The sequence below is a fragment of the Neofelis nebulosa genome, chromosome 2 (assembly GCF_028018385.1).
Source record: "Neofelis nebulosa isolate mNeoNeb1 chromosome 2, mNeoNeb1.pri, whole genome shotgun sequence".
NCBI classification, from domain to species: Eukaryota; Metazoa; Chordata; class Mammalia; order Carnivora; family Felidae; genus Neofelis; species Neofelis nebulosa.
This window is the reverse complement of record NC_080783.1, coordinates 148262417-148280686: the sequence shown is the minus strand read 5'-3', so window position 1 is coordinate 148280686 and position 18270 is coordinate 148262417.

The following is an 18270-nucleotide window of genomic DNA, read 5'->3' as shown; positions in this document are numbered from 1 at the left end:
CCACATCTTCTTTATCCATTCATCAGTTGCTGGACATTTGGGCTCTTTCCATAATTTGGCTATTGTTGATAATGCTGCTATAAACATTGGGGTGCATGTGTTCCTTCAAATCAGTATTTTTGTATCCTTTAGATAAATACCTAGTAGTGAAATTGCTGGATCATCAAAATCAGTTCTATTTTTAACTTTCTGAGGAACTTCCATACTGTTTTCCACAGTGGCTGAACCAGTTTACATTCCTTCCAACAGTGTAAGAAGGTTTCCGTTTATCCATATCCTCGCCAATATCTGTTGTTTTTTGAGTTGTTAATTTTAGCCATTCTGACAGGTATCAAGTGGTATCTCATTGTGGTTTTGATTTGTATTTCCCTGATGATGAGTAATGTTAAGCATCTTTTCATGTGTCTGTTAGCCATCTGGATGTCTTTTTTGGAAAAATGCCTATTCATGTCTTCTGCCCACTTCTTAACTGGATTATTTGGTTTTGGGGTGTTGAGTTTGATAGCTTCTTTATAGATTTTGGATACTAATGCTTTATTACATATGTCATTTGCAAATATCTTCTCCCATTCCATCAGTTGCCTTTTAGTTTTGTTGATTGTTTCCTTTACTCTGCAGAAGCTTTAATATTGAGGAAGTCTCAATAGTTCATTTTTGCTTTTGTTTCCCTTGTCTCCAGAGATAATTTCTCATTTCTTAAGTGCTTATTAAATTCCAGCCACTGGACACACTATTAAAATTCACACTAACACTATGAATGGGTGTTGTAATTATGCCCATCTTAAAGATGCAAATCTGGAGCTCAGAAATGTTCACTAACTTCCCTGGGGTCACGAAAGTATTAAGAAGCCAAGGTTGGAGTTCTACCCATCTTAAAAGTCCCTGATTTCATGGGTCTACTCTGCTGTCTTTCAATAAATGTCCCCATCCATCCTCACTCAAAAGCTAGTCAAGCACATAGCTAAGGAGCCAAAGTCAGGTATTAAACCAGTTCCTTCCTTTTGAATAAACAATAGCTACATGACCTTGGGTGAACTCTTTAATTGCTTCATTGGTTTCCTTATTTGTGAAATGAAGATGATAATCTAGTTTATAGGGTTGTTGTGAGGCTACCGCATAAGTAAGTCTCAATACTTCTTTCGCTTTTTACACACTAGTCAGTCTAATATTCTAAGTGAGAATGAATGCTGAGTCTTGTCTTGACCATGTTTGGGAAGATTGTACAAATGGTTGTCTTTAGTACTTTTCCTGAATTCAAGGTGCTGTCGCAGTAGAGGTGTTTGCTGGAGGGCAATGGAAGCAAAGGTCGGTTGCACTTCCAAGGGTTCCCTAGCCAGAGCTGGTCTTTCCCCTTGCAGAGAGGAGACCCTACTCAAGGTCTGTGACCCTGCAAACCTCGGACACTCCAGATGTTGAAGGGAAAGATGGGCCAGTATCTGAACAGCATCTTACCACCTCATTTGTGATGTGCTTGGCAAGCATACTTGCAGAGAAGGGGCTCAGCTTTATGGAGTTCTGACTGCTCCACCGGGTAGAGGCCAGCTCTAATGAGGCATTGAAAATGGAAGCCAATGCAGAGAGTACTGCTGGGATGCAGTGGCAGAGGCGCTGGGCATTCTTGTGTACTGTCCATTCAAATGATTTGACGTGTAAAACCAGACGCTGCTAGCGATAACCACGGATAGGTCACATGTGTGTGTATTCACACGCTTTTAGCTTTCTTTCTGATACTAAATATAAGGAATGACCTTTTGAAGACCATCTTTATATATTTTAGCTCTCTGAAGAGTAACGACACTGTCATTAAAGACATGAAATCACTTACTGTATTTCATTTCAGTAACCTGAAGTTTGACAGTTCCCACACTCCCAGCTTTTCTAACAGAAGCAACGCTTCTGGCCTTCATAAGACTTTGTTCTTCGCCATGGAAGAAAGTATTTTAACACCCCTTTATCTTCTTTCTTTACGCACACTGCGCTCCTCATCAAGAGCCAAGGTGAGGCAGAACCACGGCCCGGGGTAGGGTTTCTATCTTAAGCCAGCTGTTTCCTGACCTCTCCCAAGACTTACATGCTTGATGACATTAATACCAGTTGTGCTTTACTTACCTAAGTTAAAATATATCTGCTATATGTCAATATTTTACTAAAATTGTATCTTTACACTTTTATCGACAAACATTGCTTTATTTCAGTACTGAGTAAAGTCTACATTTATAGGACAGTAATCTTACATGCCTATAAATACCTGGGTGCATAGAAAAATCAGATATGTGATAAGTTAAACTTACAAAATTGACAAAGACTGGGTGGTTATTTGAATTGAAAAGGAACCCTTCACTTTATTCAAATATTTCCTTAAAAGTAATAATAATGTCTTTACATTTGCATTGTGGGAAAGGCTTTGCAGATGTCTTTCATATACATTATCTCATTTTGCTCCTCCCGACATTCCTGTGGACCAAGTGGGGGTAGTAACTATTATCTGCATGCTTTATGGATAGGAAAAATACAAAGCATCCTTAGCACATTTGAAATGTAATTACCTTTACAAAAAGTCAACTCATCATCACTTTAGGATGTATAATCCATTGTGAAAACTGCCTACCATGTACGGTTAGTGTCCTGGTTATCTCTTGTTTTGTAACACATTACCCCCAAACTTAGTGGCTTAAAATACCATTTTATTATATCTCACTATTTTGGGGGGTTAATAGTTTGAATAGGGGGTCAGCTGGGTGATTCCTCTGTTCCTTGTGGAGCCAAATGAGATCACTTGGGTACTCAGCTGACAGAGGAACTGGTCTGGAAATTCTAAGATGGTTTCATTCACAAATTTTGTGCCTTGGCCAGAAGATGGATTTTGGCCGAGACTGTCAATTGAGTGTTTACATATAGCCTCTCCAACATGGTATCAGGGTAGGAGGGAACTCAAGCCTCCCAAAGACATCATTTCAAGGGAACGTAAGCGGAGGCTGTCAGTATCTTAAGGCCTGGTTGGGTTCAACAACTGGCTTTACATCACTTCTGCCATACTCTGTTAATCAGAGCAAATCAGGAAGCTTACCCAGATTTAAGGGGAGGGGATATATACCCTACCCTCAAGGAAGAGGTATCAAAGAATTTGTGGCAATCTTTAATCTGCCACAGTCCATTCTTTGGCCATTGATTATTCACATTCCTTCCCTATGTAAAAATACTTTCACACTCTCCAAAGAATCCCCAGATTCTCACCCATGATAGCGTTGGAATCCAGGCAGCATGAAGATCGGGATCAAGATCCAGGATCTTGTCATCAAACTCAGGTATGGGTATGGATGAGACTCTTCAGGTGTGTTTCTTTGAGTATGAGTCCCCTCAGTCTGAAAACCTGTTAACTAAAAAATCAGGTCTTTTACCCACCCCCGTCCTAAAATGTTGAGACAGAGGTAAGGTAAATGCAATAGGCATTTCCATTCAACAATGCAGACACTGGAGAGCACAGAGCAGTCCCTAGCCTACAGCACTTCTGAAATCTCACTGGTCACATGTTGACATTCTCTGATTATGGCTAGGTTTGGCCTCCTAGAAATAATTATAACAACTAAAAAGGTTATTTTTTCACCTCGTATTTCTCTATCTCTATCACATCATATGTGCCTAAAATGAAAATAAAAAGAGACACTTTTAGCATTCCTTCCAGAAATCGAAATCTAGCCCAATCCACCAGTTTATTAGGTCTGTTTTTCATTGTCTACATCACCACAGGCCACAATGTTGCCCAAGTCTCTGCCACTTCATTACCAGTCACCCTTTCTCCCACCTTCAACAACAGTTACTGTCATATCTTCTGAGCGTTCACCAACAGTCCTTTGCAGATCCCTCAAGCTTTCACTGACAGTGAAAGGTCTTTCCTCAAGGTCTTTCCAGCTTTTGCCTGCCGTCTGGTTCCCAAACCACTGCCACATGCTTTTGGTTTTTATTATGGCAGCACTCTGCTTCCAAGTATCAAATTCTGTTCCCATTATCTACTGCTGTATAATAAATTATCCTTAAACTAAGTAGCTGAAATAACAACCCATTTCTATTATATCAGGTTTTTATTGCCAAACATGGCTCAGTTCAGTGATCTTCTGCTCTATCCTGAATTGAGTGAGTTCACTAAGTCGTCTTCAGCTGGTGAATTAGTTTGTCTAGTGGATTCAGGATGGCTTCCTTCACGTGATGGCCATCATGGCAGTTTTGCCTGGAAGCTGGGGCTCAGCTGGGATGGTTGACTGGAGTATCTATACATGGCTTGTCTAGCATGGCGGCTTCAGGGTAATAGGACTTCTTATATAGTGACCCAGGGTTCCCAGAGAGAGCATTCCAAGAGAAAGGATGTGGAAATTGTCAATTTCTTAAGCCTCAGGCTTGGAATCTGGCCCAGTCTCATTTTTGCTGTATTCTGTCTACATTCTACAGTCACGGAGTCCACCCAGATGCAAGGGCATGGGAGATAGACCTCATCTCTCCATGAGAGGGCCGTCAAAAAAGTTTTAGTACTATAGGAAAATAATGTCTAATGTTTTGCATTTTGAATTATTTACTAACACTTATAGGACTGTCTGAATCAATGGACTACCTCATGATTAGGAATTAGATGTTCAAGGTTCTAGTTCCATTTCTTTCATTACTTGGCTGTGTTTGAGTCGAGGTAAAGAATCTTTGGGTTTCAGTTTCCATCATCTTTGGGTTTCAGTTTCCATGAAGATGAAGATAACTGTTGGTTCCCACTAGATCAAGGGGATGTTGTGCCTGTTTTTTATTTTTTTTTAAATGATATTCAAAAATGTACTCTCTAAAGTGCTCTAGGAAGTAGAATAACAAATTATTATAACTAATTGGACCATTATAAATTTACCACATTTTTCTTTCAAGAGAGAAAATTGAGTCTTAGTATTGCATAAGATTAACAGAGCCACAAAAGAACCTGGTTCCCCAAAACTTACACTTCAAACACATAATCCCAGCCCTTGCACAGGTTTCTCTTGTGTGCCAGGCAATGTACATTTTCTCACTGAATCTTTGCAACAGCCCTTTGAGGTAGGTGCCATTAGTAACATCTTAATCATGTTTTCTGAAACATTTTTGTTCTGTGGTTTAAATTCTAACACATCTTTTGCATATTTATACATAATACATCTTAAAAGAATCTAATGAAAACTTTACTAGAGTCTGTAGGGGTTTTGTTTAAATTCTATGGAAATCTTCCCTTTTTATTTTATACAAATATTCTTGCAAAATGAGATAAAAGCAGATTTATGAAGATATCAAAATGATATAACTAAGGGGAGAGAAAAAATAAAAGCAGCAGAAGAATGAACAGAAGCTAGTTTTACTACAGAAGCCAGAAGGAAGATGTGGTTAGTACCATGGGAGGGGGGTGGGCTGGAGGCCAGGGCTCATGGCCTCGCTCTGCTATTAACTAGGAACTAGGTGTGCAACCTTGAAAAGTTTCTTCCCTCCAAAAAGAGACCAATGTTTCTTTTTGTGTCAACTGAGAGGGTAGAACAAGATGAAGTCTAAAGCCCATCTCAACTTTAACATTATCTTATCACACCAAGAAAAGGGGCGAAACACTAAATAAACGTAAATATACCCCCCTATCAAGGAAGGAAAGATGTAGACTAGAAGATAGGTTTAGGAAATGGAGAGAGGAGAGAGAGAGAGAGAGAGAGAGAGAGAGAGAGAGAATGAAGGTATGTATAGAATTTTGACCTGGCAAATTATAAGTAGTAGAATGGCCCTAGTGACTGAAAAACAAATTAGCAGACAAAGAGGGATATACATATATATGTGTATAAAAAAATATATATATATATATAAAATATATATATATAAAATATATTATATATAATATATAATATATATATAAATATATATATATATTTTTTATAAATAAATCCCAAGGAGGTATATATATATATATATATATATATATATATATACACACACACACACTCAACCCAGCCATCAAGAATGATAATTTGCAAAAAAAAAAAAAGAAGTTTTATTTATTCTTTCAACAAATGTTTGTTGAGCCTCCTATGTTCCAGGCCCTATTCTGGGTATTTAGAGGACTCTAGTTAAGAAAAAAATCTCTGCCCTCATGGAACTTACATCTAGGTTGCAGAAAACAGGTGCTAAATAAATTAAATAAGTAAAATACATGGTCTGTTAGGTAATCATTTGTGCTCAGCGGAAGAATGAAGTGGGGAAGGAGGATTGAACATGTTGGGAGGATTTGCGACATCAGATAGTGTGGCCCAGGGAGACCTCGCTGGGTAAAGATCTGACGGAAGTCAGCAAATGAGCTGAGGTGCTTTGCTTCCTGTTTCACGGAAAAATGAAAGCACTCGGAGGAGCATTGCAGGCAGAGGGGACAGCAAGTGCAGAGGTGCTGAGACGGAGTATGCCTGATATGTTTAAAGAATAATGAAGCCAGTATAGCTGCAGTGGAGTAAATGAAGGAAAGGGCAGTAGCGGGGAGAACAGAGGAAAGGCGCTGGGAAGATGTTGAGAGGGGGGGTGCGACCTGGCATGTTTTAGTGAAATACCTTTATTGCCATGTAGAGAACAGACTAAAAAAGGACAAGTACAGCTAAAGGAGGAAGTAAGGAGGTCACTGCACTAACCCAGGCAAGAGTTGATGGTGGTTCAGACTAGAATGGGAGCAGTAGAAGCAATGAGAAGTGATGGGATTCTGGATATATTGGAAGCTAGAATTAACAGGATTTGCTGATTATTGGGACATGGAGTATGAGGAGGGAAGTCAAGGAAACTTCAAGAGGTTTTGACTTGAACTAAGAGTTGCCTATTGCTGAGTAGGAAAGACGATGGGAGGAGCAATCTTGGTGGTGGTGGTGGCATGGAAGGGAGGCTATTGAAGTTTAGTTTTAGATGTGTCACCTGTTAGGTGCCTATTAAGGATCCAGTCCATGCGTGTATCGTGTCATGGTGGCATGAGTGGATTTCAGGAGATGCAGGCTGGAAGTATAAATGCATTAGAGCCATGAGATTGGATCACTTTTCCAATAGAGTAAGCATAGGTAGAAAAGAGACAGGGTCCAAGGACTGAGCCTGGAAACTGCAATGCAGAACTGGGAAAAACATCAAGAGTAAACAAAGAGGAATGGCCAGAGAAGAAAGGATAAAACCAAACATGCAGAGACTCTTGGAAGCCTAGTGGGAAAAAAAAAGTGTTTCAAAGAGGAGACAGTGATTGTGTCCAACACTAATGATTGATTGAGATGAGGACCAAGAAATGGCCACTGGCTTAGCAAAGCAGAGGTCTATTGGACCGTGATGGGAGTTGTGTCTCCAGGGAGATGCAGGTGAAAGCCTGACTGGGGTAGAGTCAATAAAGAATGGGAGGAGAGAAATTGGAGAAGAGAATATAGGCACTCTTTCAAAGGGTTTTGTTCTAAAGGAAATGCGAAAAAATTAAAGAACTACAGGGGAATTGTAGTGAAGGGACCTTTTACAAAAGATACGAGACAGTGACACATTGAAACATTGAAGAGAGTCATCAAATCAAGAGAAAAGAGGCAATTGCTGGAGCAATGTCTTTTAGTAGGTGAGTGTTCTGAGATCCAGTGGCAAGTGGAGGAATTGGTCTTGACTAGGAGCATGGCAAGCAGAGAAGGTTGAGTACATGGGCACAAGTGCAGGTAGGAGAACAGATGTGGGGATAGAAGCTGAGTGACGTTCTCTTGAATACTGTCATTTTCTCAGTGAGCTAGAAAGAAAAGTCAACAGCCCAGAGTGAGAATGACAAAGGTGTTTAGAGGTTTGAAGAGTGGAGAGTGGTATGAAAGAGTTGTCTAGGGGAGTTGGAGAGTTACAGGACTAGGGGATATATAGTAAGTCTGCTGGAGATATTCATAACACCTCTGAGGTGGATATAGAAGCTCTTGGTTTCCTGAAGTCATATATGATTGGTCCTTTTCAAACTGGTATTCTCTGAATAAGATACTCCTTGGAACACCAACAGAGTGGAGAAAGGAGAAAGAACAGAAGTTCATGAAAGTCTTAAGATGCAGCTGAGACAGAACATAACTCTTCTTCTAGAACACCACAAATATTTCCCTGGGATTTCTTTCCATAAGTCCCTTCTTCCTTCCTCTCCCCCAGGATTCCCTTCTTTGTTTGTACTGAGATGTAGGTACAACAGTTACACATGGATTTCAAGGAGCAGAACCACATCCTGCTCTTTTGTATTGGTCAGTTTTTTCTGTTAGTTTCTGGTAACAAATAATTCTCAGACAAGCCGGTCCTCAGAGGCTTCAACAATCAGGATTATTTTCTTTCTTGTTACATGTTGGCTGTAGGTCAGCTGCAGTTCTGTTCCACACATCTTCATTCTGGAATTAAAGCTGAAGGAGGAGTCCATATTTAGGTCATGCTATTTTCTGGGCAGAGGGAAAAGAGCAACGGTGGGATTAACCTGATGGCTCCCAAAGCTTCTGTATCAGAGTGGTAATTGTCACTTTTGCTCTCATTTCATTGGTCAAAGTTGGTCATATGGCTAAGCCTGATGTTAATGGGATGGAGAAGTATAAACTGCTTTTAGGGTGGAACAAATAATTTTAGAACAATCATATAATTAGCCACAACCTGTTCCATATGTGGCAAGAGAAGTGTTTCTCAGGCAACACAATGGGTCAGATTGCTTCTTCTCAAACAGAATTGACATTTAGCTCTCAGGAGTAACCTCCAGGTGATTAGACACTTGTTATAAATTTCTGGGTGCTATTTTATGTGTGGCACTGTGAGTTAGATTATTTAGCTTTAGAATGTAGGAAGTATCTTACCTTCAGAGAGGCAGGTTAGATATTTCATCATATATATTATAGGTATTATAATATTAAAATCAACCATGTCAAGGTTTATAAAATATATTTTATAAGCTGGGAAAGGGAGTTCCACCCAGAGCTGTCTTTTGAAACCTTCTCGTGTTCCATTACCAGTTATATAATAATATAAATATAATATAGGAAAGAGCTCTACCTGCAACTCAGGAAAATAAAAATCCAGGTAGAGAATTCCATTCCTTGTCTAGAAGGAAGAATTTTATAGCTTGATAAAGAGCTGGGATATTTCTTCAAGACACTGTGTAACCAAAGTCTATGACTCAAGACTTCCCATGCCAGCTATGGTGTTCTGAACAAGTTGTTCAGAGTGATTGCCTAGCCATGGCCTCATAAAGATGGGAAACTTGAGACCAGCCATGAAGGCATCAGGTTGGCATGGATGCCTGGTGGGTTGGTTTAAACATTTCCATGTTTGGCTATTAACACGGAAGGAACCAGGGTCTGCTGCTGTTTGTTCTTTGCTTTCATTTTAGCGAGGCTTTTCTGCTTTGTTTATGAATATGTGATTCTGACAGCTGACAAAGGACATTCCAAGAACTTAGCCAGAGCCCAAATTGTGCACTGCTGTGGGAATTTCTCCTCACAGGTTTGTCCACTGACCCCGCTCTGGAGAAAACACTCAGGTAATGCATTCCCAATGGTGGCTTAGCTCCCATCAACTCACTGCTGGTGCCCTCATTAGGGTGTTTTTCTTTCTTTAGGTTTTTATTTTGTATGTTTTTTTTTTTTTCCCTAGTCCATCTCAACCTCCCACTACGGTGATTTTAGTGTCCATGAAGGGGACCGGGTAGCCATCCCTGGAGACCACCTTAGGTTTATTTTTAGTGTAGGCAGTTTGGAAAAATTACTTTCCCTTGCTGACTGCACGAGCACTGTCTTAACTCGGACTTACAATTCCGGACTTCTCACATCAGACTGAGACTGAGTGGGTAACCCAGGCCTTCATCTCAAAGACGGAGCAATCTCATTACAACGAGGATAAAAGATTTGCCAAGAGTTACCCAGACATCCAAGAGTGTTTTTATTTGGTCTGTTGGTTTCAGCTCTGTAAGATGTTTAATTGTGTAAAATTGTAAGTTCATATGACTAAATTGGACAGATTGCAGGTAAAAACCCCCACTCCCTAAATCCCAATTGATCCCTTGAGCCAGCCATACTCCTTAAAAGTGTTATTATTACTATCAAGCTACATCCTCAAAAATTATTTCCCTTGGGAACACACACCTAACCCAGACAAAAAGATTACTGTTTTTTTTTCCTTTTACTCACTCAATACCCTTTGTCCCAGCTTTCTTGTTTGTTTCTTTCTTCCCACCTTATGTCTCCTTGAAAATGGTACAGAAATGCTATGATCTCCATAGCCCCACTGCTTCCTATCAGGTTGAACCACATAAAATTGCCGATATTCAGCTATTTTTGACCCCCAAGTGTGGCAATGTTATATGGTTTGGGGCCTAACTCAGTTAGAACAGAAATTGTAAAACTTTGCACCCAGGCAAATGCAGATTATTGACCAAGTTAATGGCAACTCATTGATAATATGTAGTAGAGTTGAATATATATCCAAGCTTCAATATGATCCTCTGTAAAATGAAGACTAATTAGCATGTTAAGTGAGAATTTTAATTTGGAAGAGAGTTGCAACTTCTAACAGAAAAAAAAAAAAGCACGTAACTGAGATGCACACATACACGTTAATGTGCCAAGACTCGATGAACAATGGCTGTGACCACCACTCAGCACGTGCCACTTGTTCAGGTCTTTGGAAACTGGCCCTTCACTCTCTCTCTCTCTCTCTTTCTCCCACCCTCCCTCCCTGGCCTTTCATGGTCAGACCTCTGAAAAGAGCAGTCTATAGTCACTTTCTCCACATTCTTGCTCTTATTCACTGTGTAACAAACTGTAATCTGGTTTCTGTCTCCAATACTCCACTAAAACTATTTTTGCTGAGGTCACTAATGACTTTTGATTGACAAATTGAAGAATTGAAGGAAAGCTTTTCTGTCTTTACCTTACTTAACTTCTCTGGACAAGATGGGCCAAGATTTGCTTCTTAGAATTTTATCTCTTTCCCTGACTTTCATGGTCTCTCTTTCTCTTCATTCACTGTGTGTCCTGTTGCCTAATTTATTGTCAGCACTGGGAGGCACTTACCTTTGTTGGATAAATGGAAGCATGAATTAGTGAAATTACAGCACTTTGTTAATTATTAGTCATTGCCAATAATCTATTTTTTTTTATTTTTTAATGTTTATTTATTCCTGAGACAGAGACAGAGCATTATTTGTTCCTGAGACAGAGAGAGACAGAGCATGAGTGGGGAGGGGCAGAGAGAGACACAGAATCCGAAGCAGGCTCCAGGCTCCGAGCTGTCAGCACAGAGCCCAAAGTGGGGCTTGAACTCAGAAACCGTGAGATCATGACCTGAGCCAAAGTCAGTTGCTCAACCGACTGAGCCACCCAGGTGCCCCGCCAATAATCAATTTAATCTCCATTTTCAGCGACTTTTCTACCCACCAGCCACCATACACATTTTTAGCAATGAATAACCTTCACTGTGTCACATTCTTCATGTATCCATCACAGAAATCTTACTAGATAAGTTGGGGGCAACGCAGGTAAGACTGAGGAAGCTGCTGTTTCTTCCTTACACAGCCCCCTCTAATTCTGAGCATTTTCAACATGCTGGGTCATCAGTCGTGTTTTTTAGCAACTCCTAACTGTTGGGAAGAAAGATTCATGTTCTTTCTCTTTCCTTTCCAGGATGTATCAGTTAGAGATCGAATAAACTGCATTCACAAATAGCCACTTGTTGCTTCCTTAGAAATTTGACCTGACAAAAAGATAGGGAAAAAGCCCAATACTAGACACCAGGAGAACAAAAGGAATGCGCCAACAGAAAATGTGACACATGCACACACTTTATGCATGTTTAATTTCTGTTGTTTTGGTTGGAAAACAGCTGCAGGTGTCCTCTAATTATAACCCCATTTTCACAAATATCAACTGTCATATTTAATCTGTTATATTCACCATATAGCCTACTGTTACAGCACATTTCTTTCATTACAAATTTAGTAGCAGAGTTTCGAATGCACAAGCTAACATTCAGGCTAGTCAATTAATGCATTATTTACAAGTTAAATGTTATTAAAAACAGGTTCTTAATTTGCTAATGATTTAGTAGACCCAAGGCAATATTACAATTTTTTTTTTTTTTATTGAAAATAGAAGAACATTTAGAACAGTTGGGGTGGGGAGGGATGGCAGGGATATTTTGGCCTCTCCTACCATTTTCTCGGTCTCTTTTCTGCTTCCTTTTTTATTGTGTGTGGTTTTTGATGCCTATACTAATCAGTTGCGGCACGAGTGAGAAGAAAGACATATAAAAAATAAAAACAGCATAAATACTATTGTGAGTGGTGTTTTTTAAAGCCAGCAGGCGGTTTGGAATGACTCAATACACATGTTCGCCATATACTTCGGCATATTTTGATTTACAGTGCTATTCCAGCAGCCCAGCGGGTTAGGAAGGTTAGAAGTCAAGGAAATTAAAGGTTATTAGCATTCCACTGTTGTTAGGCTGCACCAACAGAATATATGTCTTTTCAAATACCCTTTGAAAAATTAAGAGTTTCTAAGGTACAAAGGCTTCAGAATCATCCCCACAATCTGGATTTTGTTCTTTGTTTTAGTTTGTTCCGTCTTTCTCATTTGACTTAGATCGCACTCCAAATCCATATCTTTCGTGTTCCATAATTCTATGACATGCTACTTATTTATAAAAGATAACATGGGGTGGGCTCTTGGGTAACAGGATTCTGGACACATGGAGCCAGGGACTCTGTCTTCACGAGTTTCTCTCCTGCCATCTTCCTGGACTAGCACCGCCCCTTTTCTTTTCCCCACTTCTCCCCTGTCCTCTTCTACCTTTTTTTTTAATGTTTATTTATTTTTATTTTTTTATTATGAAACTTATTGTCAAATTGGTTTCCATACAACACCCAGTGCTCATCCCAACAGGTGCCCTCCTCAATACCCATCACCCACCCACCCCTCCCTTCCACCCCCCATAAACCCTCAGTTTGTTCTCAGTTTTTAGGAGTCTCTTATGTTTTGTCTCCCTCCCTCTCTAACCATTTTCTTTTTCCTTCCCCTCCCCCATGGTCTTCTGTTAAGTTTCTCAGGATCCACATAGGAGTGAAAACACATGGAATCTCTCTTTCTCTGTATGACTTATTTCACTTACCATAACACTCTCCAGTTCCATCCATGTTGCTACAAAAGGCCATATTTCATTCTTTCTCGTTGCCATGTAGTGTTCCATTGTGTATATAAACCACAATTTCTTTATCCATTTGTCAGTTGATGTACATTTAGGCTTTTTCCATAATTTAGCTATTGTTGAGAGTGCTGCTATAAATGCTTATTTATTTTTGAGAGAGAAAAAGAGAGCACAAGCAGGAGAGGGGACGAGAGAGAGAGAGAATCCCAAGCAGGCTCTGTGCTGTCAGCACAGAGCCTGATGCAGGGCTTGAACTCAGGAACCATGAGATCACGACCTGAGCTGAAGTCAGACACTAAATGGACTGAGCCACCCTGCACCCTTCTTTTCTACCTTTTTAAACATTTAACCAAATTCACCTTCTTCCTGGAATCTTATTAAAATAACATCTAGCTCACAACACTCTTTTCCCTCCCTGATTCCTTTTTCATGTCTCTGTCACGTACTCGCCCACTCAAATGTACACTACCCTGCATTTTTCCTCTAGCTGTTTCTCTACTGGACAAACTATAGAGTCAGAAAGACCTGTCATCAATCAGTGGTGTGACCCAGGGCAAATTATCTCTTTTCTCTCCATCTCCCTTTTCTCTTAAATGGAGATAAAAACTCTTATTTAATTGTTGTGAGAATTGGTGAGATCATGTATGGGAACTCAAACTGGGAAGAACCCAGTTAAACTGTAGAAGCCAGTATGTGGTGGCTCTTGTTGCCGTAATGAAATAAGATAATTTATATAAATCTCCTACCACAGTGCCTAGCTCATGTTTGGCACTCAGTGAAATTTCATTCCCTTTGGTACAATAAATAGGTCATAATAAGCATTTCTTGTTTTCATTTTCGCTCAGAGTAAAGTTTTCTCAAGGGCAAGACTACACTTTGTTTTTTTCATGTTCCTAAGTCTGTGTGGATTAATATTCTACCCTCCATCTTTTGGAAGGCGCAGTAAGTGCCTGAGGGACCCTAGGTGGAGTTGAGTGCCCACCTCCCACATCAGCCCCCCAGGCAAGGCTCTTCCCTGTTCCTTTCCTCACTCTCCCTATTCCCTTTACTCCTGGGATTATCTTCCAACTAAACTACCAACACCAAAGCTCTTGTCTCAGGCTCTGATTTTGGGAGAACCCAAACAAAGTAAGGAAAAGATTCAAATGACAGGGAAAGACAATGAACTGAGCAGAGTGCAAAACAGCAGAATTTTGCAGAGTTGTCTGAGGCAGCAAAGACAGGAGAATGCCAACAGAATACAGTCGAGAATGGAATTCACTCAGTCATTTATTAAAAAAAAAAAAAAAAGTGTATTGAGCACTTAGTATGTACCACAATAGATAGGGTCTTTTTGTCCCCATGGCACCTACAATCTATTGGAGGAACATGCAATCAACAAGCAAATCAACATGCAAAATCATGTCAAGGAGTAATAACATCTCTGAGGACAAAAAAGTCAGGGTAAGAGTTAGACTGTGTGCAGGAGACGCTGCTACTTTAGATAGTGTGATTTATTTAAAAAGAATCAAATCCTGCCTGGCAAGGTGATATTTGAACAGAGACCTAGCTAGAGTGACAGTGACCCACTTTTTGTCCACTGCCTACTGTCTTCTGGAGTGAAAACAGTAAACAAATGCTTTCTAGCCTGTGGATGGGGTAATAAGACAGGATCAAAATCGGCTGGTTAGAAAAAATGGGTCACGGAGACTTCTAGAGTACAATCTTCCAAGCAGAGTACTGAGCTGCTCCAAAAAGGCCCTAAAGACCTGACCTTGGCCTGCAGGTCTTGTGAAAGCCTTTCCTGCAGGAATTACCCAGGGGCCCCTGCAGCCTTTTATCTTCTCTCCCAACTCTTATTTGGTGTGTCCTTCTTTTCAATATCTCAAATAAAAAGAATGCCCTTATTAATATGCAATTTTGGGGTACATACAGAGCATACCTTGTCTCATTTAATTCTTATACGACTTTGTCCATCAGTTGCTTTTTTTTTTTTTTTTAATAAAAGCTTTTATTAATTTAGAGAGGGACAGAGAAAGAGGGAGAGAGAGAGAATCCTAAGCAGATTCTGTGCTGACAGCCCAGAGCCCAACTAGGGGCTCAATCTCACAAACTGAGATAATGACCTGAGCTGGGATCAAGAGTTGGATGCTTACTCGACTGAACCACCCACGTACCCTGTCTATTAAGTGCTTTTATCCTTATTTTATAGATAAGGAAACTGGGACCTGGGAATTTTGCTCAGAACTACTGAGTATGTCCAAGCCTGAACTCAAACTCAGTCTTTTGGCTCCAACCCAGTGTTTGTTTCAATGCTGAGTCTGTGAGCACCTTAACCAATTTTCACCCCTTCCCTGCCACCTCCCCCTCCCCCCCTCCCCCCCCATACCGTGGCAGCTGATGTGCATGGGCTGATGATTTTCTCCTATAGGATCCCATCATCCTGACTTTCCATCAGATCTCAGTAAACCCAGAGGTTTATTTTTTTTTAAAGATTTTATTTTTAAGTAATCTCTACACCCAGCGTGGGGCTTGAACTCACAACCCAAGATCAAGAGTCATATGTTCCACTGACTGAACCAGCTAGGCAGCACCAGACCTAGAGGTTTAGAACTGGAAAGTCTCAGGATAACCTTTTCAAGATATTCAGTCTTCAGTATTCCAACTTAGCCCAGGTGCTTACTCTTGATTGGGTTTTTTCACTGCCGTATTAAAATATCAAAGATTTTCTTATGAGTAATAATTATTTTTAAGTATGTGCTAAGGTAGCTGATCCTTAATTCTCCTCCTTTTAAGGAAACATGATGTGAAACTTGACACAATTGCTCCTGGATCTGTTCCACTTTGCCTAGTGGGCACTTCCCCCTCATCCCCCGCCCCCCCAGGACATATTCCACCTGATTTTAAATCTGAAAGACTCAGTCCCTCAGTAATGGCTCCTCTAACATCAATGGGAACTCAGAGGTGATTTCCTCTGCGGGGGGGAACTCTGCTACTTGGCTTATGGTGTCATGCTGAGTGGGACTCTTCCTTTGGGTTGCAGCTGGAAACCGTACATTTTAAAAAGTTTAAAATCCAGTGTTCTATGTCAGCGTCTCAGAGAATATACGGGAAGCTACTGCACTTTTAAGGAGATTGCTCTTAAAATGTTGGAAATTCAAGATGATGAATGTCCATTTAAGGCCATTTCTTCTGGCATGTAGGTTGACAATGCTGAACATTTTAAACATTTGTTTTCTGTTTTTGTGTGTGTTTGTGTGTATGTTTGTGTGCGTGTGCACGCACGCACAAGCAGGCTAATATTAAGTTTCCCATCATTACAATAACTGTGGGAGGTATTTTTCCAGTTCCCGCTTTATGCTTCAGTAGCACTTTCTACTTCCCCTTCTAAACACTTGGTTCATTTGTAATGATGTAACAACTCAGTTGTAACTATTTGTTTAATATGTAGGGGTTAAAAAGGCAAGTTCTTGAACCAGATAGACCTTGTTGTGAATCCTGGTTCTGAGAGCTGTACATCCTGGGCCCCTGGGAAGATGTCTTAATGCCTCCTTGCCTCAGTTTTGTCATCTGTAAAATGTGAACAATAACAGTATTGGCTTCATATGATTGTTCTGAGTTTTAAAAATGATAATGTGAGCAGGGCTCAGTACGGCGCCTGGGATACTGCAAGCATGCCGTGACTGTCCGCAGTTGTTGTTACCGCTGCTATTGTTCCAGAATAAATAGATGGCCATCTGTCATCTTTTGCCAGGGACAGTCCTGATTTGCCAGTTGTCTTGCCATAATTATTAATAGTGTCCCCCTGTGCTCTCAAAAGTGCCCCTGTTTGGAAAAACTATAGAAATGGTGGGGCTGATTAGTGGTTGCCTAGGTGAGGGAAGTAAAATTGGGAAAATCTGAATAAGATTAGTGGATAGTATCAGTGTCCATAGCTTGGTTGTGGTATTAGACTATTGTTTTACAAGCTGTTACTGTTGAGGAAAATTAGGTAGGGAGGACACAGCCTCTCTCTGTATTATATGTCACAATCCCATGTAAATCTCAAGGATTTCAAAATTAAACGCCTAGTTAAAAGAAGAAGAAAAAAGTCCAGTTTGGAAGATAAATAATAGGATAGCCATCCTGAAACAATATTCATTATCCCACCAAGATATGACCACTTTTTATAAAAAGACCTGCCATGGTTCCCTCTATTTTCTTTACTCAGTTTTATTTTTATTCATGGTACTTACCTCCACTTGCATACTGTATTTGTTTGTTTCTTCTTTCAACAACTATGTTTTGAAGGCCTACTATAACACCTACTAGGTGCCAGCCTTGTATCAATGAACAAACTCCTTGTGAAACTTACATTCTACTGGAGGAAATAATAAACCAAAAACGTAATTGATAAGTTATTTATTTAGTATGTTGGAAAGTAATAAGTGTGCTGGAGAAAAAATATAGAGTAGACATCTCAGTCAGAGTTCTTCAGAAAAACTGAACCAATGGGATCTATATCAACATTTACTTTAAGGAATTGGCTCACACGATTATGGAGGCCAAGCAGCCCCAACGTGTGCAGTTAATGGCATAGTTCCAGTCCCAGTCCAAAGGCTGGAGAAGCAGAAGAGATGACAGCATAAGTTCTAGTCTGAAAGCTGACAGACTAAAGACCCACGAAGAGGCAACGTTTCAGCTCAAGTATGAAGGCAGGCAAAAGCCGATGTCCCATTGCCAAGGTGATCAGGCAAGATGAGTTCCCTCTTAGTGTTGGGAGAGTCAGGCCTTCAACTGATTGGATGAGGCTCACCTCCACTGGGGACAGCAATCTTTTTAGTCTACGGACTCAAATGTTAATCTCAGCTAAAAAATACCCTCACACCCAGGATGATGTTTGCACAAACATATGGCCACCTCATGGCCCAATTACAATGACACATAAAACCAACCAGCACAGCAGGATAAACGGGAATGGATACTGGGCCATGGTTGAAATTTTGAACAGGGCATTCATGTAGCCTTTTTGAGAAATGGATATTTGAGCAACAACTTAAAGAAGGTAAGCCATTGCTCAAATTTCCTGATTAGAATGAAAACTTTATGAAGCCAGAGATTTAATTTTTTTAT